Source organism: Lutra lutra, chromosome 3 (assembly GCF_902655055.1).
Source record: "Lutra lutra chromosome 3, mLutLut1.2, whole genome shotgun sequence".
Taxonomy (NCBI): domain Eukaryota; kingdom Metazoa; phylum Chordata; class Mammalia; order Carnivora; family Mustelidae; genus Lutra; species Lutra lutra.
The window spans coordinates 89,661,630-89,685,017 of record NC_062280.1 but is presented as its reverse complement, the minus strand read 5'-3'; the positions used below and the strand labels follow the sequence as shown (position 1 = coordinate 89,685,017).

General features: G+C 35.0%; 1 protein-coding gene and 1 non-coding gene across 2 annotated transcripts in view; one reads left to right on the top strand and one right to left on the bottom strand.

The window, feature by feature from the left end:
* Positions 1–23,388, bottom strand: part of LRP1B (LDL receptor related protein 1B) — a 1,982,574-nt gene that overhangs the window by 1,947,957 nt on the left and 11,229 nt on the right.
* LOC125096688 (small nucleolar RNA U13) lies at positions 4,431–4,533 on the top strand. Its single transcript, XR_007126345.1, has one exon. It is a non-coding gene; the product is annotated as a small nucleolar RNA U13 (small nucleolar RNA).

Below are 23,388 nucleotides of genomic sequence, written 5' to 3'. Positions count from 1 at the left end.
ATTTTTTAGTTGATTATTATTTATAAAGAAAGAATCACATTTTTTTTAAAGATTTTATTTATTTATTTGACAGAGAGAGATCACAAGTAGATGGAGAGGCAGGCAGAGAGAGAGAGAGAGGGAAGCAGGATCTCTGCCGAGCAGAGAACCCGATGCGGGACTTGATCCCAGGACCCTGAGATCATGACCTGAGCCGAAGGCAGCGGCTTAACCCACTGAGCCACCCAGGCGCCCAAGAATCACATTTTATTCTGCAATGTACCACGTGTCCAAAAAGGAAAGCAACAGTTTAATTTTACATAATATTTGGATTAAGCAATTAACATTTTAAAGTTAGATTACTGATTTGAGAAATTATTTAGAAAATCATATCTGGTACTTTTCAATTTTAAAGTTGCTAAACAGATCTCTACATTTCAAAATTTAAGTAAGCTAGTATGTACTTTGAAGGACATCAAAATGATTTAATGTCAGCATACACAGAGCTATCTATTGAAAAAATATGCCACAAAAAGAAAGTACATTTTTAAACCATATAATTACCATTAAATTAAGAAGTTAGTTGGTTGAAGTTGCCTGTGTAATTCTTTATGAGGATTCCATATTACCATTTTGAAGAACTCAAATATGGCATTCAGGATAAAGAAGACATCATGTGCAAACGTAAATAATGAAACAACAGATTGAGTTTTTGTACTTCTTGTTCTCTTTACAATCTTGTCATGAGAATAAATCACTCAGTGTCAATTTTTCTTCTTACAAGTCCCTGAAAATGAAGCATCAAAGTCTAATAATTTTCCCTATCTAAATTATCTACTTTTTAATATTCTGGAAGAACAAGAATAAGTCCTAAAAAAATCTTACTCTCTTGCATGGTCCTTTAACAAGATCAGCAAATCAAGAGTACATAGATTTAAAAAAAAAAAAAAAAGTACATAGATATTCTCCTCCAACTCATATTCCTCTGCCTCAGCACATTAACTCTAACCTGACAAAGATAAAGGAAGAAGGAAATTTGCTTGGGATCAGAAGTGGAAAATGTGCTTTCAATAAATATTTTCAGTAGTTTCAAGGACATCATCAAGAGTGCCACATATATTTAGACCTCACTGAACCTTAAATCTCTGATGTTCTGTAATAGAATAATTGGATTTGTAAACATTAAGGAAAATGTTTACAATAGTTCAAAGTGCACAGATGAATTTTAAAGAATATATCTGGGGGCGCCTGGGTGGCTCAGCGGGTTAAGCCTCTGTCTTCGGCTCAGGTCATGATCTCAGGATCCTGGGATCGAGCCCCACATCGGGCTCTCTGCTCGGCGGGGAGCCTGCTTCCCCCCCTCTCTCTGCCTGACTCTCTGCCTACTCGTGGTCTCTCTCTCTGTCAAATAAATAAATAAATAAGATCTTTAAAAAAAAAAATAAAAGAATATATCTGAATTACCAAAACTATCCCACAGTGTTAATAATTAATTAGAAGTAGATATTACAGGAAACTGGCCCATTTGAGGATTCTTAAAATGGTTCTTTAATTTCTTTTCAGCTTAGAGAACATATTTTATTCTTTTCATAAAACACTCAAATGTGTATTCATTTAAAGTTTTTAAGACCCCTTTGTAACATTAAATACAGAATAAGCAAAATCTGAACTTTGTAGTCTAAAGTCTAAATTGTCTTTAACAGGGGCAAAGTTAGTAAAATAGATAAAATTGCTCTTTTTGTTATTTCTCATAGAAGTAGAGCTATAATAAATAGATGAGTAATATATTGAGAGAAATTATAGAGTCAATCTTAAAGTTAAGTCAATCTTAATTTACTCGGAGCCTCATATTATTCTGGGCAATCTCAATGGACTAAGCCATGGCTAAATGAGAAAACAAAGAAGAAATGCACTCTAAATAGCACCACTGATAATTTTCAGAAGAGATATAATTCCAAAAGTTGGAATTCACTTTTGTTAATCAACTGGATGTTCCTTAATTAGAACTCACTTCTCTCCTCTAAACATAGTGTTGACTCTTGCCATGATGGATGATTCTTTAATAAATGAACAGGAAACTAGCTCTTAGGCAATAACTTAGTGGATTTCTACTTGGAAACATTATTCATATGGAATAAAATGAGAAAAACACAAGTTGATATCCAGTACATATGTATAGTGACTGTAATCTTCTGTCACATGCCATGATACATAATGTTGGAAAACTCATTATTCAATAGTAATGCACATGCAAAACCAGATTCAACACAGTTACTTGATCTTATTGAGATATTCTAATCCATATCTTCCTTTGATGGCCATTACTCCAGTGGGCTTTACCTTTAAAGGTAATGGGCAACAGTAGTTTAGAATAGTGACTACAGGGCAGTACATTCCATAAAGCAATCAACCCATTTTATTCTAAAGCCTGTATTGAACATTAGAGGCAAAGCATATGATTATAATAGTAACATGATTTGGAGGATAAAATATTTTCTGCTTAAATCTCAAACAGAAATTTAAGAGTTAATTGATAGTTTAAAGACAGGCAATCTATCATTTCTATACTTCCTTAGCAAGCTTATTTATTTCACGTGCATGAAAAATTATCCGTGCTATTTTAAGTATTAGCAATCCCAAATCAAACTGATATTCACTGGGATTTTCTGACACTGGATTTCTTTTTTTTTTTTTTTTAAGATTATTTATTTATTTATTTGACAGACAGAGATCACAAGTAGGCAGAGAGGCAGGCAGAGAGAGGAGGAAGCAGGCTCCCTGCCGCACAGAGTCCTATGCGGGGCGATCCCAGGACCCTGGGATCACGACCCGAGCCGAAGGCAGAGGCCCCAACCCACTGAGCCACCCAGGCACCCCTCTGACACTGGATTTCTATCGGTAAACTGCATTTGCCTGACCAAATTCTTCTCTTAGCCTTAGATCTCAAATGGCACCATTGTGCTTTTAAGCACCTTTCCTCGATTTTCAAAATAATTAGTTCTCCCAAGTGGTTTATTTCAGATGAAAGAATAATACACTATCCCCACAGAATTTGTTCTGTTTCTAAATGATTTAAAATTCTAAATTTGCCATAGCATTTAAGTTCCAATAGTAAAAGTGCGTCAATGATTGCAAAGTTTCTATGGCAACAACCTCATTATAACACCACTCCCGGGATAGTAACCTGGATTCTAAGTGTTAGAGAGACGTCAGTTATCATGGAGCCTGGCGAACTAGAGAACTAATGCAGTTTATTAAAAAAAAAAAAAAAAAAAAAAAAAAAAAAGTTGCTGATTTTAATTTCACGAACAATGCATATGTGTACAGTGTTACCATAATGATTACAACTGAAATTTTCTACATTTGTAAACATTATGTCTCCTTGATGAGACCACTGTAATTTTTTAGACTAAATTTAAGGACAATTTATGTTACTTATCTAAAATTGGATCTACCTATGAAAACCTCAAAGGAAATTTAGGGTCTGTTGTTTAGAAATCATGACTTTGCCTTAAGATATCAGGCAATCTAGGCACCACACTGAAGTGCTTACAGAACACAGATGCTTTATGAAGATATCACTGTTTCAGTCAAAAATATATTGGCATTGGCATTGCTCTGACAATTTGTTCCTAGGGAGAAAGACAACACCGACGTCCAGAGTCCATTTCCAAAGTGAATACCAGCTTTTTAGAAACTAACATCTGCTGAGCCCCAGTGCTCCAGCTGCCACAAAAAAAAACAGATTTTTCCAGAGTAAATCTGCCCTATTCATTACTTCCAGGAAGTAGGCATCCAGTGATTGAAATCTATTAATGCTTATTTGTGATTCATTTAAATCTATGATTTAGAAAGTTTAATTGACAGAAATAATGAATAACTACAATACATTTTGGAGACTGCATTGCATTTTAAAACAAGTGAAGATAATTGTAAGTGAAAAATGAAAGAAAACTGCATACTTCAGTAAATGAGCCATTAACCTCTCACCTTTTAAACCAGAAAAAAAAATCTTGATGATAATAACCAAGCTTCTTTAATGATTCTACAACATGATTATAAAATTAAACTGATAGTTTGAGATTGATTTTGGTTCTTCATAAGCTATTTCCAATTTAGCCTTCCTCTTATAAGGACTCATTGTCCCACCACCCACATATTTCTTCTTCGCTTTGAGGGCAGTGGGACTTAAGGATGAAAAGAGAAAGGGAGGAAAGTAATTTACAGGTGGCCCCTGAATGGCTCAGTGGTTAAGTAGCAGACATTGGCTTTGGTCATGATCTCAGAGTCCTGGGATGGAGCCCAGAGCATGGAGCCCCACAATGGGCTTCCTGCTCAGAAGAGAGTCTGCTTCTCACTTTCTTTGCCCCTCCCTCCCCCCACTCTTTCTCTCCCTCTCTCTCAAATAAATAAATAAAATCTTTAAAAAAATTTAAGAAGTAATTTCCAGGATCCTTTGTAATTCATAAGCATAATGATTGGGTGTTCACACCATTGTGTGACATGTGCCTCCCTCAAAACTTGTTAACACCTCATTCCATTACCCATCTGATATGAACCTGGACAAAGAAATTTCCACAGGCGGGCGCCTGGGTGGCTCAGTGGATTGAGCCGCTGCCTTCGGCTCAGGTCATGATCTCAGGGTCCTGGGATCGAGTCCCGCATCGGGCTCTCTGCTCAGCAGGGTGCCTGCTTCCCTCTCTCTCTCTGCCTGCCTCTCCGTCTACTTGTGATCTCTCTCTGTCAAATAAATAAATAAAATCTTTAAAAAAAAAAAAAAGAAATTTCCACAGGCAAATTTATTTTTAAATTTTAAATTATTTTTAATTTTTAAATTATTCTTATCTAACTGAACTATTAACTCCAAATTGTTGTATTGTTTTTGTTTTGTTTTGTTTTGTTTTTGGCAGGGGCACACTTGGATTGTGAACTTGGGAAGGGAATTGGGAATCGGTGAGTTAATGAGCTGCAGAGTTTGTATTTAAAGAAATAAAGGACAATGTAGTCTGATTCATTCTCAAACAGTGGTGATTGCTCTAGTGATGTGGACCACAGGCAAGCTAGACCTCCTTACTAGTGTAGGTTGGCAGCTGGACCCTCTCAAATGTCACTTCATATTCATTCACTAAGGAACATAAGTCATTCTTTTAGGAGAAGTCTATGTAACATCCAAGTTACATAAATGATTGGCATGATCTAGATTGAAATTGGCCACATTCGTATTTCACAAAATTGAAACAAAGACATGTTAGTGTGTCTCTCTGCATATATTATGCACATTTTGATATAAAACATATGTTAGATGTAGTCTGCATATCTTACACATATTCAAATATAAAAATCTGTTTTTTATAATACATATCAGTGTGTGTGTATGTTTGTGTGTGTGTATACATATATATGTATACACACTGACAAAATAGAATTGCGGATGATTCTTCCAGTCCTGAAAACTCCAAATGATGCTAGCTATCCATTAAGGTAGACATAAATACCAAGCTTAATGTACTATTGGTAATATTAAGAAAACCATTTTTTAAAGATTTCACTTACAGTTACCTTTGGATACAACCTACTACTTAAAACCTGTTTCAAAATTTGAAAGTCAAAACCAAAATAACAAGTCAAATCTATCACTTCATTCACAAATCTGACCTCTATAAGGCTTCTGATTATGTAAAAAGAAAAAAAAAATCAAATTTACACTGTAGAAATCAAGATTTGAAAGCATTGAGTTTAAAGAAAATGCCGTAGGCTTTTAAGGCAATTCCAAAATAAGAATTCCCAAAATGTTTTGAGTACATAAGCCATTATTAGAATAAGTTTTTAGCCTCCCATGGGGTTCTAGCTAGTATAGAAAGAAACACTTATATGTTTCTTTTACTTTTGAGATGTTTGTTAAAAAACAAAACTCTGATAATGCTCTATTGTCATAATATTATATTTTATTAAATATTAATATGCTTTTGGTAGGAAGCTACATAATGATGCTGTAATTTAAAAGACAAAGGCCTTAGAGATAGAAAGATTTGAGTCCTAGACTTTATGGAACTTTGACACTTACTGTTTGTTGGACTTTGTGTGAGTCTAAATTTTTTCCTGTATGAAATAACAGCTGATATTCTTACATGATTGATGTTTAGAATGATTTAAAGTATGTAGAAATGCGTTTGAAAGCCTACAGCAGTGTCTCAAGACAATAGCCATGTGTAGCATACTTATAGTTACTTAAAGAAAATGCTGTTTTTTAAATTACCTACTGATAATAAAGTTTAAAAAGTAAATCTTTTTTAATGAAACTCATGCCACAAAATTGGACCATGAAAGGCATGGAATATAGAGTAAGATATTTTACATAAATAGAAAAAAAGACCCCTTAAATTTATTTGACATATTTTTAATTAAGTATAAAGGAAAAACTGATAATCATACCAAAATAAAAAATATTAGCAAACACTGAAATATGTACATTTTAAAAGCTAAATTAAATTATATTGAAATTTAATTAATATGGAAATAAAAAAGAACTAAGAATAATTTGGTAGTTAATCACTATTATAATTACTCCTTGAATTTCAGGGTTTATGTCTCCCTTGGTGTAAGGGTGTAAATATCATTTTTGCTTTCTCAATCATGGGGAAAGGATACATATGATTCTTTGGTATGAAGTAGATTCTGTACTTTGGGGAGTTAAAAGTCTTCCTCCAAAATCTCACAGTCTTAAAGACCTGTAGAGAGTCATGAGTTAATTAATGTATTTGGTATTTTAAATACCATATATTTTAATATTTGAATGACTTTACTAACAAAATATTCAAGTTGTAATTTTTAAGTCTTAATTTTCATGCAGTTGAAAATAATTATGTAAATTATGCACATTAATTAAATTATGTAAATTAATTGGGGAAATTATTTTCATAAAATTGTTTTGTTGCTATGTATAGCTTTAGTCCCTGGAAACCCAGAAGATCACGCTGTTAAATTAATGTATACACAAATGTATAAACTGTTCCCTAAATACAGACAGTACTATTTGTCTTTCTTTCATATTAGTGCTAAACCTAGTATCATTATAGTCTTTCTTATAGTGATAGTTTCATTAATAAAGAAACCCAGCTCTGTGGTCTTTGTGTTCCTTATGTTCTTTGAATATGTAAAATAATGCACCTTGAGTTTAATGTGATTATTTGGTTTTGGCAGCCACCTAGGAAGCTAACTAAAGTCATTGGCAGTGTACAAATTTTACAGTTAAAAAAAATAATAATGGAAGAAGCCTTAGCCAAACAATTAATGAAGTTACAAGCATATTTTTTCTTTCACAAATGCCATTTAACATTCTAATCCTGCAAGAGATCGCCCAATGATTTTTTTATAAATACAGATACATTGACTAGCACAATATTTTAAGCTGGAATATGTCACAAACACTAATGAACACAATATGCCAAATAAATGACATCTCCAACCTCATGCTAGTGGCTGATTCTTATATACCTGCTGTATATAAGGAAAAGCCAAATTAAATATTGTGCCAATCCAGGATTCATTAGCAGGATCTGTCAGCTGTGTAAAAGCTTCCTCCCAAGTATCTGATCAGTACTCTGGTGCATACTTGTTGAGCTTCATTTACAAGATTGTCAGAAAACTAAATGTATTTTCACAGCACCTTCCAAATCTTTAATCAAGCAATGTCTAATGAAGCCAAAAGGCTATTTCTCAATTCTTCTCCACTTCTTCTTTCTCCCAGTAGGGTATTTACAAAGATAGCAAAGAAGATGACAAACACCTTAGTGGTAAGAGGAGGGATGGCTATAATCCACATATTACCAAATGAAAAGTTCAAGAGCCATTCTTCGCTTCAAGGGGGACTTGAAGGAGGGATTTGTTTTATTATAGGGTCTACTAATGCCAACTCTAAATCCCCATCCTTTCACAGGAGAGTTTATAAAATCCCTCTTCCATTTGTGAAAAGGAAACTCTCACAATACTGAGGCACAAAATGACATTTATTGACATTAAAAGCCTCATCAGTTATTTCTCAGCAGTCTTTATTCCTTTTCCAGAGGGGTTTAGTGTAATGTTTGGCATGAAGGAAACTGGCACTCTTTGATTTAGTAAAATCTGGCCTGAAATCAGTACTCCAAAAAGTACTTTAAAGCTAGGCATTTTCTTAATATTGGATTGAGTCCTGTGGGTGGCTATATTGGTCAGAGATAAGTTTGATTTAACACAAGGTCATAAAGGTTTTTTAAAATGTTCTGCTTTACACTTAAATCATTAGCACTGCATTTGCACTGGAGCGCATGTTAGACAGCAATGTATTCAAAATCTGTCTCTTCTCAGCTCACCCAGGCTCCTTGGGTTTCATCTCAGGAAACAGTGGCTACATACCTTCTCAATCATTTTTTCAGCCTTATATTCAACCAGTCTTTTTTTTTTTTTTTTTTTTAATCCATTTATTTGACAGAGAGAGAAAGCAGGAGAGCACAAGCAGGGGGAGCGGCAGACTGAGAGGGAGAAGCAGGTTCCCTGGCCAGGCAAGGAGTCAGACCACGCAGAGCTTGATCCCAGGATCATGACCCAAGCCCAGCCAAAGGCAGATGCTTAACACTGCGCCCATATCCAACCAGTCTTTAAACAAGCAAGCAATGAACAATTCATGGCTTCATTACTTAAACATCTGGAGAGCTCCATAGAGTTAGTGCCTACACCTAGGAGACGTTCTCAAATTGACCTTTTTCAAGACCAGTTGGGAAAATAACTCGTTTTATTTACTCATCTGTCTTAAACTTCCTACCACTTCCAGATGTTACAAGTGAATGACAGAAACAGAAATGTATTCTCTACTTTCAGGAGCCCACAGTCTAAGAGAAAAGATATTAACAGTGGTTAACAATCACAACAGTTCCTGGCAAGTGTTTTGAGGGAAATCATAAGCCGATTTGCAAAGATGGGAAAGGGCACCCGGCACACCTGACTGAAGATGAGCCCAGTTTGGTAAACAAGCTCCAGGCCCTCTCTATCCCCCATGCTGAGGAAGGAAGATCACAGGTTAGTCTAAAGGCAAACCTTTATTCTAAAAAAAGACCACCCACTGAAGAAGTTTAGAAAGAAGACCTGTTTGGGTTATTTAAAAGCTCATTCTAGTAGCAGAATGGTAAATGGATTGAACTTCCTACTACTTTTCAGTGAACAAAATTATATAAATACCTACTTCCAACATTGACAATAATGATGATGTCATCTCTTCTTTGGTACATTCCATTAAATAGGGCCAGTATGGGTGGGATGATATTTTCATTGCTTTTATGCTATATAGTTTTCAAAATGTAGAATTTTGAAAAAATTCAGTAAAGAATTAAAATATTTTCTGTGGAATGCGCTACATAGAGTGAGTGATTTGGTAGCCACTTAAGAATAAGAGACAAATCTGAAGTTGTTAAACATTTGATTTGAAAGGTGATCAATCACAATGTTATAATTGTTATAAGCTTGTAAATTTCCAGAAATAATTCATTAATACAGAAGATGTGATTTTTTTTTTTATAAACCAAAATAACTTTATATTTCAAAAACTTTTCAGGGTCTAGAGTTAAGATTAAATCTACTGCCTAGCAATGGTTTGTGTTTTATATTATGTTCATATTTCAATTATTAATATGACTATTTTTCTTCATAAAACATTTTAAATAATAGTGTCTTATTTCATGTGTTCCTTAGGGTTGTATACTCTTTTAAGATTACTAAAGGCTAACTTAGATGAAATATTTCTTAACCTGATTTTTTAAAAGTACTTAGATTTATACAGCACGGAAGCTGAACTTCTACAGTATCTCATTTCACTTCACTTAAGGCACTTGTCATCACAAAAAATGAGCCACTGTGTTGCTTGTACACATACTTGCCACCCCCCTGAAATCCTGTTTGCTACACTTCAGCTTATTTTTTTTCTTTCTAATATAGAAATGATGGTTTTTCATTACTGTGTCATTCACACTTTTTTTCATAAGTCTAATTTTATCTAGAATGGCCACAGTAAGTATTTTTAAAATAGTAAACAATCAGTAAGTTGTGTTTTCCTGCCATCCATACAAATAAGTTAAAGAAATGAGAATTAAACAAAAGAAATAAAGATTCCAAAATAGGCGATTGAAAAAAAAATCACGAAAGTGAACTCACTTTCATTAATACTGTTGTGGAATAGTTAAGTTTTAATTCTGTAAAGTGCTATAGAATTTGAAAAGCACTTTGATTTTCTTATTCAGTTTTAAAGCGTTATTTATTTATTTCTTTGAGAGAAAAAGAAAAAGAGAGAGCATGAGCAGGAGGAGCAGAGAGAGAGGGAGACAGAATCTCAAGCAGACTCCTTGCTGCCTGCCAAACCCAACAGGGGGCTCAATCCCAGAACCTGGAGATCAGACCTGAGCGGAAACCCAGAGAGTGACGCTCACCTGACTACACACCCCGGTGGCCCTTCTTGTTCAGTTTTAAAACAACTCCATATAATAAGCTGTCTTTAATTACATTTTACAGATCCCAAAAATTCAGTTTTGGAGACAATATGTGATTTGGTCATGGCTGCTAGGAAGTAGCAGAAGCTGGAGCCTGGATACAAAGCAAAATCTCTGAATTCAGGGCTACTCTATATTCCACTGTAACTTTTATGCCATTGATACACAAAATATACCAGAATTTAATACCTTCCATTTTTTGTCACTTCAAATATACCATTGCCCAGTGTGAGCAGCCTTTCACCTCCCTGTATGTCATTTTCAAATCTTGGATCATCTTTCATTGCATGCTAAGACAAATTCTAAGGTTTAATAATTAGTTTTTAATTTTATTTAATTTTTTAAATTAAATTAAATAAAATTTTAAAAAATTTAATTTAATTTAATAATTAGTTTTAATAAAGAAGCCCTTGAAAAATCTAGTAGCTATAAAATTTCAAAGGTAAAAATTACATTATGTCTGATATGTACTAAGTGGTTTTATGCATCTTCTTTAAAAAGTGATTGCATATATATATTAACTGATTTACCTGAAATAGTGAATTAATGGAACACATACATGTCATTATAAAAAATATATTATAAAGTCAATATAAAGCTTTATATTTAAACTGTTATATTGCCTTAATTACAATAGACAGATATCCTAAATGTAAATAAATGTTCTTTTCTGATTAAGTTGATTCACATAGTTGATTAATTCTGTGCAAAGATGAACAGGAAAGAAAAAGGGAGAAAGTAAGAAATTTTGATATATTTTAAAGAATTTATATTTACGGGATGCCTGGGTGGCTCAGTTTGTTAAGCAGCTGACTTCGGCTCAGGTCATGATCCCAGCGTCCTGGAATCAAGTCCCACATCGGGCTCCTTGCTCGGCGGGGAGCCTGCTTCTCCCTCTGCCTCTGCCTGCCATTCTGTCTGCCTGTGCTTGCTGTCTCTCCCTCTCTCTCTGACAAATAAATAAAATCTTTAAAAAAAAAAAAAAAGAATTTATATTTACTTTTACTTTTATTTTGCAATGTTTTCTGGGCTAAAATAAAATAATACCACTCAGTAAAGGTTTTTAAAAAGATACATAAGTAATTAAAGACATACATTTAAATAAAAACAAATTAGATTATGTTCCTAAACATTTTGCTCTATTTTACTATTATAATTTTTAGACAAAAGTATTATACCCCAAGAATTTAATGCCACTAATATATATTAATTGTCCCAAAGAGTTTTCTAATATATTGTTTTTTTTTAATCAAATACCATTCCCTTAAAAAAAAATAAGGGGCATAAGATGGCTCAAATATAAAAATTAATTTATAGGGAACTCTCAACAAATATAAAATAGATGTGTTCTCTGAAGTGAATATGTCTGATGATTTTAGAGCCTCTATAATTGTCCTAAATTATTTTTTTCTAAAATAAGATATTATTCATCTTTAATTCCATGTGAAAGAACAATACCACATTTAATGTTAGCTGGAAAATAAAAAGCAATATGGCCAGTCTCTTCATATTCTCTGCTAGGAGTGTAATTTGCAAGTAATTTATCAATAGATATTTAATAATTTAAAAGAAAAAAAATCAGTAAAGCATGGGTTGCAAATGCAACTAACTACTATGCTCCTCTTGGGAGAAAAAAGTCCATCAATGAATGAAAGTAGAATTCACATTTTTAGAGTCTCTCCCATTTTAACAATTACTTCATGGCACCATTGTTCTCATTTCCTATAATTCATTTGAAACCCAGGCTATATGAGAATCTAAAGGACTAAAGTATTAAAGTACTAAAATCAGACAAGGCTGAATGAGAAAACTTAGACATCGAACACTTCATTGACTACCAAGTGGTTGGGATATATACATATGTTTTCCTTTTTCAGACACCCACTTTAATTTATCATTAGTACATTTTTGCAGTGGTTAGCAAGATGAATGAAATCTTTTTTAAAGGGACGAAAACACCCCATGGATGCCCACATTGCTCCCTAAACCTGAGATCTAGTGACTATATTTTCAATTACAGATCTTGGTTAAAACAGGCTTATAGAATTTATTTGCCAAGGTCACTGGAGTTAGAGAATTTGCATATTTCCCTCAACTGACTCCAGGTAAAAACTACTAAGTATGTCAAGTGATGCATGTCTCATTCATTACCTCAGAACAATTTATCTCAGAAACTATGCTTATCCAAGAACTTTCCTAGTAAGTCTCAAGCACTGGTTTCCTTTTCAATGGATTTTTGAGAGACAAATATCTCAATTTTTATGTGACAGGATTCCTCTGTTACAAAACGAAACAAGCTTAAAATAACTCCAAAAAAAAAAAAAAAAAAAAAAGAGCATGATGAACTTATAAGCAGAATGAACCTCAGTGGACTAGGAAAGAGTACATTTAGAGTGGACTTTGGGAGGAAGCAACTATTTCCCAAAGATTGTTATTGCTTAATGAGATCCGTGACCACACATCCATTATGTGGGATAAACATGGCTCCCTGCTGACTCCCCAAAGCTTGCTGACAGTTGGTGGTTATGATGTTAACTCACTTTAACACCCTAGAAATGTTTTAATGTCTTTTTCTCCTATTTCTGTAATATTAGGGCAAGGCTTGAATATACCATGTAGAAAATATAATAACAAGATTAAAATAGTATAACTTGGACAATCTCAGTAGCAGTCTGTATTGCGTATAGTAGCAACCTATAAGTGATGCTTATTTTAAGAGAGGATCTTCTTCCATTTTTGAAAAACAATTTTTGTAGCATCTATAAATTGATCAGATATAAAAAATCTACAAATATTGGCTTATTCTAGTAAATTATGTTCCTTCAGTAAAGGAAACCCAAGATTAATATTGTACATATTTTGCCTCCAACTATTTGTTTTTATTGCTTTGTAGGAAAGCAAAATTTTAGTAGTTTTGGTTTTAAAAATACAAAAATAATGAAAAAACATACTTTTAAATTTTCAGATTATTTTATATAAAGAGTAGCTCTTCCTACTGAGAAGTAAAACATGCCTATTGGGCATTCCTCATAGTCCCCTTACCCAAAGAGAAAATAATAGCATCAGCAAAGTACAGTGTTAACATTCAAAAACAGTATCTGGTTTAGTTGTTTTCAAAAGCTATATAGAATAATACGTGTCATATTAAAAGACACAAATATAACCCTTGATTTTTCTCTTCATTCTGATCTTGACAGAAGATCTTTAGCACACACACTTTGATGAGAAAGCAAACTACATTTTATGTAAATTTATCACTTAGATGCATTAAACATTTACTTGGTATTACATAATCACATCATTCTTCCTGGAAAAAATAGTATTTTTAATAAGTACAGTAATACCTGTGGAGAATTAAAAAAAAAAAAAAACAGATGTTCCTCCTGTCCCACCTGCTTATTCTGTAAGGTAAATACAAAAGCCTTATATGGGTAAAGATGGATAATAAAAACTTGGAAACTTTGGTTTTTTACTCATAAAAGCAAAAAAAAAAAAAAAAGTCATTTTATTATTACCACCAAGATCAGAAAAGTATTCTAGATTACCAATAAATTATTCTTTCTACTTTCAGATACAACATAGCAATGAATCCCCACAGGACATTCAATACAGGAACATGAAGTCATGACCTGATGCACTTTCAGTAAGTTAGCAAGTTGTGAGAGTAACTGTTTTAATGTAGTAAAAATGTCATTTTAAACTATTTGAAGAAAAAAATAAAGTATATTTCTAGAGACTAACATCAGAAGAAAGTATGAAAATTTATATTGAAACTTATTCCTTGACAAGTTTCTTTCCTCCTGTTATAAAGTAGTTCATTAATTAAAGATTTTTTTTTAAGATTTGTTTATCTATTTGAGAGAATGAGTAGGGAGGGGAGGCAGAGGGAGAGGGAGAATGAAACCAAAGCAGACTTGTGCTGAGCATGGAGCCCAACTAGGAGCTCAGTCTCACGACCCTGAGACCATGACCTGAGCCAAAACCAAGAGTCTGATGATTAACCAACTACACCACCCAAGTGCCCCTATTTAGATTTTAGATTATTTCTTTTAGAGGTTACTTTAAAAAGCCTACCTTAGAGGGGCACCTGGGTGGCTCAGTGGGTTAAGCCACTGCCTTCGGCTCAGGTCATGATCTCAGGGTCCTGGGATCGAGTCCCGCATCGGGCTCTCTGCTCAGCGGGGAGCCTGCTTCCCTCTCTCTCTCTCTGCCTGCCTCTCCGTCTACTTGTGATCTCTCTCTGTCAAATAAATAAATAAAATCTTTAAAAAAAAAAAAAAGCCTACCTTAGATCCACTGAATTATAAAGAACAACATTTTCTGTACATCTTATTGCTCAAGAGTTCTTGAATTAACCACAGTGAACCACAGAACTACTTATTTTAGGTCAATTCTCTTGCACCTCACTGACTTTGTACCTGCAGTTCCCATCTAGGACATCAATAGCCTACATTACATCTTTATGCTAATTAGAAAAAGGAACCCCTCTGGTCCACTGTAATCCCAGATGAGGGCACAAAGCTTGGTAAGCAGAATGAGATGTGGATGTCATTCCTCCCTACCATTCCTCTGCCTAGTCCTTTTGCAGACTCTGCAATGGTCGTAGTCTTCTTACTATAATTTCTCTTCTTTCTATAATTTCTCTGGCTTCTAAGAGTTATTAACTGTAGGCAGTAAATGTAAATATACAGTAATAAAATCTAATAATAACTAGAACAGTGATTGTGAGTTGGTGGTTTATATATCTCTATTCTATATTTACATCTCTTTGAGTTTTTTTGCAAATAAGCATACAGAATTTCAAAAAGATTATGTATCCTGGCCAATGTGACACAGCTAATAAGTGATAAAGCTTGGATTGGAATCCAAACTGACTGACTTCAAAACTTAATCTCTTAATCTCAACCCTAATATACGTTTTATGGTTTGTTTCATTTGTTTTAGTTTTTGTGTTTTTGTTTAGTTTTGTTTTGTTTTAATTACTGGGAATAACTCAAGTGTAGGTTCCTGGATCTTGTATGTATTTTTCTCTCCTTATACTGGAGTGTAGAAAGTACAAAATGATCTTGGGACAAAGAATTTGGAGAGTTTTTAGAGAAAGAGAGCCTTTTGCCTGTGGATGTCTTAACTTTGTTTATTAGAATATTTATAACCTACTAGAAGGATTTAAGAATGCTGTCTTCCATTTATATCATACCATATGGGAGCACATTAAAACAACCAACCAACCAACAGACAGGAAACATTCGTCTGTTACAATGGGGATCCTGGGATGAACAGTATTGCTTTCTGTTCATAGAATAAATGCCATTCTTTTTTTTTAAAGATTTTATTTATTTATTTGACAGACAGAGATCACAAGTAGGCAGAGAGGCAGGCAGAGAGAGAGGAAGGGAAGCAGGCTCCCTGCTGAGCAGAGAGCCCGATGTGGGACTCGATCCCAGGACCCTGAGATCATGACCCGAGCCGAAGGCAGCGGCTTAACCCACTGAGCCACCCAGGCGCCCAATAAATGCCATTCTTAAACATTTTCTTCATACAAGACCATATGACAGAATACATTACCAAAGCAACCATTATTACTACTACTAGTACTAATAAACTTTCATTAATTGAGTGCCTACTATAAAAGGACACTTTATAGGTATTTTCTCAAAACCTCAAATCTTTATGGTAACTATCACTGCATTTCATCTATAAGGAAACTGAGATTTGAAGAGATAAAGTAATTATCAAAGATAATACAGCTAATAAGTGCAGTCTTTTCTTCTACAATAGGACACCATATTACTGCCAAGCATTTCAGCAAAGCCAAAGCTATAGAGTACTTTCTGTCTCTCTCAATGTTTGCATTATTAATTCTACTATGTATACACATATCTAATATCACCTAGGAAATATTCTGTCCAGAAATATTCAATTGGAATCTAGTCTAGCTGGTAGATCTAATACCCAATTTATAAAAAGCACTGGTGAAACAGGACCAAGATAAATAAAATAATGAGGAAATAAATTCAGAATACAAGATATTCTATGCTTGGCAGAATCATTTCAAAAGATAAAGATCAAGAAAAAAATGTGATGGGGTGTTGTTCAATATAAATGAATTAAGAGACAAAATAACAAAGAAAAAGCATGATCTATGATTACCTAATATTTAAAAAGAAAAAAAAAGATTTAAAAAACTCTATAAAATACATTTGTGGAAAACTGGAGAAATGTAAAATGATCCAGTAAAATCAAACAAAGATGATGGTAAATGAAGGAAATGATCATTTTTGCTGGAGGAATCAAGGAAGATGTCATGGGATGAAAGGAATTTATTCAACATATACCAAGAGATTGCTCTGTGATTTTTCAGCCTAAATTGATTTCTTCATTGTCTAAATTCTAACCCTAACAATAGCATTTTAAAATAAATATTGCTATGTAACATTCTCTAATTATTTCTAATATGTAAACCTCTTCTCTCCAGGATTTCATCTTCTATTCTAATGGACTCTGCAGTGCTCAGTACAAGATTACTTAGTTGACACCCAAGTAGATTGAGGCAACAGATATTTTTGTAGATATAGGATCTACAAGTCCTCCTCCTATGTTAACACAAAGCAATATGTACTGCAATAAAACTCCAGTGTAAATTAAAGGATTAAAGGATTCTTTCAAGTTAGTTGTAGCTCCATGCTCTTTTTGCAAAATTCAATCAAACTAGATGCTAATAAAAATAAGTTTGCCATTAGCCAGCAGGGCGAAGAAAGATCCTTCAGTGGTTACAGAATACAGCTTCAACACATCTTGGTGAGGTAGGAGTCTTTATGCATTATTCTCCTTATTTTACCAAGCAGGAAGTAGACACAGAGAGAGGCTAAGTGACTTGCCCAAGGACAAAGAGTGAGTCAGATGCAGAGCTGGGAATTGAGCCCACTTCTCCCGGTTCCCAGTGTACAGCTTTTCTCAGCAAGCCATAATGTCTTTCAGATGGATCATTTCCTAAAATGTATTAAGTTGTTAAAAATTCAATATGGGTGTTGCATTGCTTTCCAACTAGTTCTGTTTCTCACTACCTTCCTAGAGCTATTATCAGAAGCTAAACTGATGGTTGGATCAATAATCTCACATCTAAATTTTTTTAGACAATATGTCATTAAAACTGGATATATCCAAGCACCTAAAATGAATCAGACTCTTTGGAGAGTGAGGTTGGGTTTGGCTCTTTTAGCAGGTGGGGGAGGATCCTGAAGTGAGGGGAAAAAAAAACACTGCAGCTCAAAGTTAGGAGAAACTGGAAATGATCAGGGAAAACAAGGCCTCATCAACCACCAAAAAGGCTTAAAAACAAGCAAACAAATTCCAGCAATATGATGTTCGTGGTGGCACTATAAAGGAAGAAAATTAAAAACTGCATACATTGAAAATGTGGAGAGCCTGGCTGGACCTTTTGTAAAGATTCTAGACACTTGTTTTTATACAAAGCTATTTTTCATTAGCTGGAATTTTATCCATTGGTTCATTGGTTCATCTTACCCATGAGTCATGGGCAGGAACTATCTTTTTTAATCACAAGACACTTATACTGTGCTCCTATTGTGCTAACTAAACTGGAAATGGTAAGTAGGCCAGACACTAACACTCGCATAGTCTTCTGACTTGATCATTGGAAACCTCACCAACTCATTACTGTGCCCTTTACTAAAGAACACAGACTCAACTATAGAATCTCTTTCAATACAGCAATGTGAATAACTACCAATCAGTCAAGATCTGTCCAAAAAGATCAAACCATTCACTATCTCTGGCATATGCTTTTCTATTCACTGCCCATTCAAAAGACAAGATACAAAATCAGTACAGGCCCATGGCCTCACCTGCCAGGTCTGATAAACCCTCTGCAATCATCCCTTATATGACCTGTGAATTATGTCATAAGACTTATGAATTATCTAAATTAGATCATCAACTCCCGCGGGCAGAGATGCCTTTAAAAAAAAAAAAAATACCTAACACAGGTTTTCTGAAAAAAGATCAATAAATGTTAATTGATTTTATAAAATTATGCACTATTTAAGAAACTTTGGAGATGATATTTTGAATGCCTTAAAAAGCATAATTACCCATAATCACACTAATTCAGAATTTTAGTCAGCAGGTATCAATCACTGCAGGGATTACTGTATTAAAATTAAAGAACTGAGAAACTGAGGGGCACCTGGGTATCTCAGTTAAGCAGCTACGTGCAGCTCAGGTCATGATCTTGGGGTCTTGGAAATGAGCCTGGCATAGGTCTCCCTGTTCAGTGGGGAGTCTGCTTCTCCCTCTCCCTCTGTCCCTCTCCTCCCATTTGTGCTCTCTCTCACATGCTCTCTCTGTCTCGAATAAATAAAATCTTTAAAATAAAAAATAGTAAATAAATATACTTAAATTAAAGAACTCAGCAAAATTATTTCTTTTGCAATATCAAAACATATCAGCAGAGGAATTATTCTTGCCATCGTTTACCACCCTTAAGATAATCTTATGACACTGAAGAGATCACATCCCACCTAAAAGTGTCTGAAGTTCCAATATCCCATGAAATTCATTGGAGTAGTAGTTGATTCCAGGGCAAAAACAGGCAAAATCAAGATGAGCTTGAATCATCTGTTAGAAAGAAAGAAAATGCTCAAAAAAGGATGGGGGTATCTCCAAAGGCACAGTAGCCAATCTGAAAGACTTACCAATGGCCAAAAGTAGAATAATTTGAGCAAGAACTTAAATAATGATAGTATTGAATTATAACACAAACAATAAAATAAATACCTGTGAATCTATACTGATGGGAGGAAAGTAGGAAGGGAGGGAGGGAAAGAGAGAGAGAAAGAACAAAAGAACGAAAGAAAGGATGCCTGGGTGGCTCAGTGGGTTAAGCTTCTGCCTTCGGCTCAGGTCATGATCTCAGGGTCCTGGGATGAGCCCCACGTCAGGCTCTCTGCTCAGCAGGGAGTCTGCTTCCCCCTTTCTCTCTGCCTGCCTCTCTGCCTACTTGTGATCTCTGTCTGTCAGATAAATAAATAAAATCTTAAAAAAAAATGGAAGAAAGCAAGCACAATTTTTTCTTACAGAAGAATTCCAATTAATAAAGTAGGAAGAATTAGAAAGGCGTCAGCTCACCTAAGTGATCAATTGACATGGATCTCCTGATACCATATGATGATTTTTTTAAAATTTTTTTAAAGAGTTTGTTTATTTGACAGAGAGAGAGAGATCACAAGTAGGCAGAGAGGCAGGCAGAGAGAGGGGGAAGCAGGCTCCCTGCTGAGCAGAGAGCCCGATGCGGGGCTCCATCCCAGGACCCTGAGATCATGACCTGAGCCAAAGGCAGAGGCTTAACCCACTGAGCCACCCAGGTGCCCCAAAGAGGGCAGATTTCTTATGTGAAAACATTCTAGTCAAAAGTATATAACTATGAGAAGATATTAGGTAAACCAGATTGTAGGAAACCTACAAAATAACTGGCCAGGATTTTTCAGTAGAGCCTAAGTCATGAAAGTAAACCAAAGACAGAGATTGTCCAAATATGGAAACTTGATGCAGTATTGAATCCTGGATTGGATGCTGGGATAGAAGCAGTTCATTAGTAGAAAAACTCTTAAAATACAAAGTCTATAGTTGAGTGACTAATATTTACTGTACCAATATTAACTTTTTGTATTAGTAATTATATTATAGTTCTATAATATGTTAACATTAGGAGCAATGAAGGGAGTACAGCAACTCTCTGTACTAGTTGTATACATTCTCTGCAAGTGTAAATTTATTTCAAAATAGAAAGGTTTTTTTTTTAAAGCTGATTCAAATAGGCAGTTTGGATATACTAATTCTTATGTCAACACGGGTATGAAATCTAAAGATAATGCATGGAAATAGAGAACACACTTGGCTCTCATTATGTCACGGCTTTTCCAGAAAAAAGGAAGATGAAACACAAACCTAAATGCATCCCATTGGTGTCTCAGCATGAGAATTTGCCTACCCATTAGGATCATATCTCTGACATCTTTGCTTTACTACATTTTTTCTCCTTACACACTTTTTAATTTTTCATTCCACATTTTTTTTCTGGAGACAGAATACAAGGCTAGGAGGAGAGGGAGACAGAGACTCTTAAACAGGTTCCTCACTCAGCATGGAGCCCCATGCATGGGGTTCACTCTCACCACCCTGAGATAATAACCCCACCCCAAATCTAAAGTAGATGCTTAGCTGACTGAACCACCCAGGCACTCCTCACTCCATATTTCAATAATGATGTATGTGGAACAGCAACATTGCTTTCACCAAATGGCTGTTATTTACCATGTAGAATATTTTTCATGAGGTCCCTGGAGTGCTGAGGCTGACTGAAATCATCCACATAGTATGTTCTCACCATTATTAAGAGAACTTTGTTTCTTTGGTCACTTTCAGTAGCATGTTTCTGCTCCATGTCACAACTGGATCTAACAGCATTTATTTTCTGTAGGGTCTTTAAGAATTTCCTCTGTACCCACACTCTCCCCTGATTCAGCCTTATGTCTTAAAGGAGAGAGGAAGTTTCAAAGGGACAGATACAGGGCACTGTTGAAATTCATTTTTGATATCCTTCTTCCTAAAGCCATGACCTGTAACAATTATGCACTCCAAATTTCAAGGCATTGTGCTCAGCTCTTTAGGGCCAACTTTTGTTTGCAATGCACCTAATAAAATGTCCGCTGTGACCCAGTCCAACCCTATGCTGATCCCTGCAACTGCAGGACTTCACAGTGGGCCACAGACTGTCAGCTTGGGTGTTCAATTCATCAGTTTGTGTTTTTGACCGCTACAATATTATTTATTTGGGGTGTGTGTGTGTGTCTGTGTGTGTCTGTGTGTGTCTGTGTGCATGCATGCTGCTTTTTATATGAGGGTCCATATTTAAAACTTTAGGCATTGACCATAAAAATCCAGACTCTGGGCCACTCTAAAACTTCTTAAAGGCCTGGTAACCCTTGGCTCACATTCACCCAGGGCCACAATCTGCTCCATTTAAATATCAACTGCTCCTTTGGACAGTGTGGGTGTTCTCTAATTTACATGTCACCTGGGGCACCTTCTGACTAGCCTGGGTGCTATATGCATTTGTGTTTGTAAACCTTGCCCTATATCTTGTCCTTTAATTCATAAAGTTCAGTCAGATATGTCTGAGTGCCATTACCTAACATGACGAGCAATGAGGTCTAAGCAGCTTTTTCCCTGAGTGGAGATCTCAGAAGCCATAAGCATCCTATTTCTCTCTAGGCAACTACAGAAGAATTGTGGCCTATCATTTGCTCTCACTGGAAGGGAGGGAAGAGGGCAGGATTGCTGCTTCAGGTTCCTTTATAGGATTTCTTGCTTTTTAAGAAAATGTTATTATTGTATACTGAGTTTAAAACTCACATGGTTACTCTCAAGCGAGAGTTTGAGACTTGGCGATAGAGCCATTACTGCTGCATTTCACAGGAAAGAGAGTTTTACTAATCCTCTTTGGCATTCATCTCTAAATCTTGGTGAACTTGAGTAGCTTCAATCTCTGAAAGTTTATTTTTGACTTAAGTGATTTTCTTGCTATTGCTGGACTTTTCAGGTGTCTCGCCAGCTTAACTGTTATCTGAATAAGCTTTGTTTATTTTCCTTGGATCTTTATAGCAGGTTTAAGTCTGTTGCAAGGGGTCACAACATTTCCTGCCCAATGCCTTTTATTCTGAGCATGCAGTCAGTAATTATTTCTCGCTTTACCTAAAATATAAATAACTCCCTTATATTCATTTTGAACTTTTTCCCATAGTGCTTTCCTTATGAAAGGAAAAAAAGCCCTTCAGCAGACCTCTGTGTGATGTGAGCAGAGTTCTAGTCAGGGAGCATAAATCATGCCTCATATTCACAAATATACAAGTAACCCTTCCCCTTCCTGCTGTTTTCAATTACTCAGATTAATTTATTTCCAAACTTTTTGGCACCCCTCTGCTAAAGTACAAAGCAAATAAATTTACAGTGAGTCCCAAATTAAATATTAATGCAAAATCTTTCAGCCTCAAATTTCATTTGGTTCAATCACTCAAAAATTTAATAAAATTTTGGTGTTTATTCCATATTTAACTTATTTCTAGGCAAAGTGTTGATTTTACTACTGAAATTCTGGAGCCAAATTATTAAAGGGGATTTTGACAATGGGAATGAAAAATAGACTGAACTTAAAGTCATACACAAATTTGATTTCTGCACATGCATCTAGCCAATGTCTACTAAACCTGCATATAAGTAAGCTCTTTTACATGACAAATAAATTGGTTAAGATCTTTTGTTTCAATATCTTTTTGTTGTTGTTGTTGTACCTTATTTATAAAACTTTAAATGCCTGAGCTTTGGCTCTCTTTATTTTAACTTAATGCCTTTAGTATATATCTTCCCTTCTTTAATCAAAAGATAGATTATGGGCGCCTGGGTGGCTCAGTGGGTTAAGCCGCTGCCTTCGGCTCAGGTCATGATCTCAGGGTCCTGGGATCGAGGCCCGCATCGGGCTCTCTGCTCGGCAGGGAGCCTGCTTCCCTCTCTCTCTCTCTGCCTGCCTCTCCATCTACTTGTGATCTCTCTCTGTCAAATAAATAAATAAAATCTTTTAAAAAAAAAAAAAAGATAGATTATGTTTGAAAACTAAGAAAGCAAATTTTCTTTTTAAACATGTAATGTATGTTTATAATGATCTATGTAATGTAATGATCATGAAGCTTTTCCAAGCTTTTCCAAGCTTTTCCAAGGTAATTTCTCTGAATGAAGTATTTCCTCCACAATGCTGCTGCTAGCAACATAAGGTAAATAGTGTCAAAAAGTTGATTACTCCCAGGTGCTTTTTTGACACTAGATG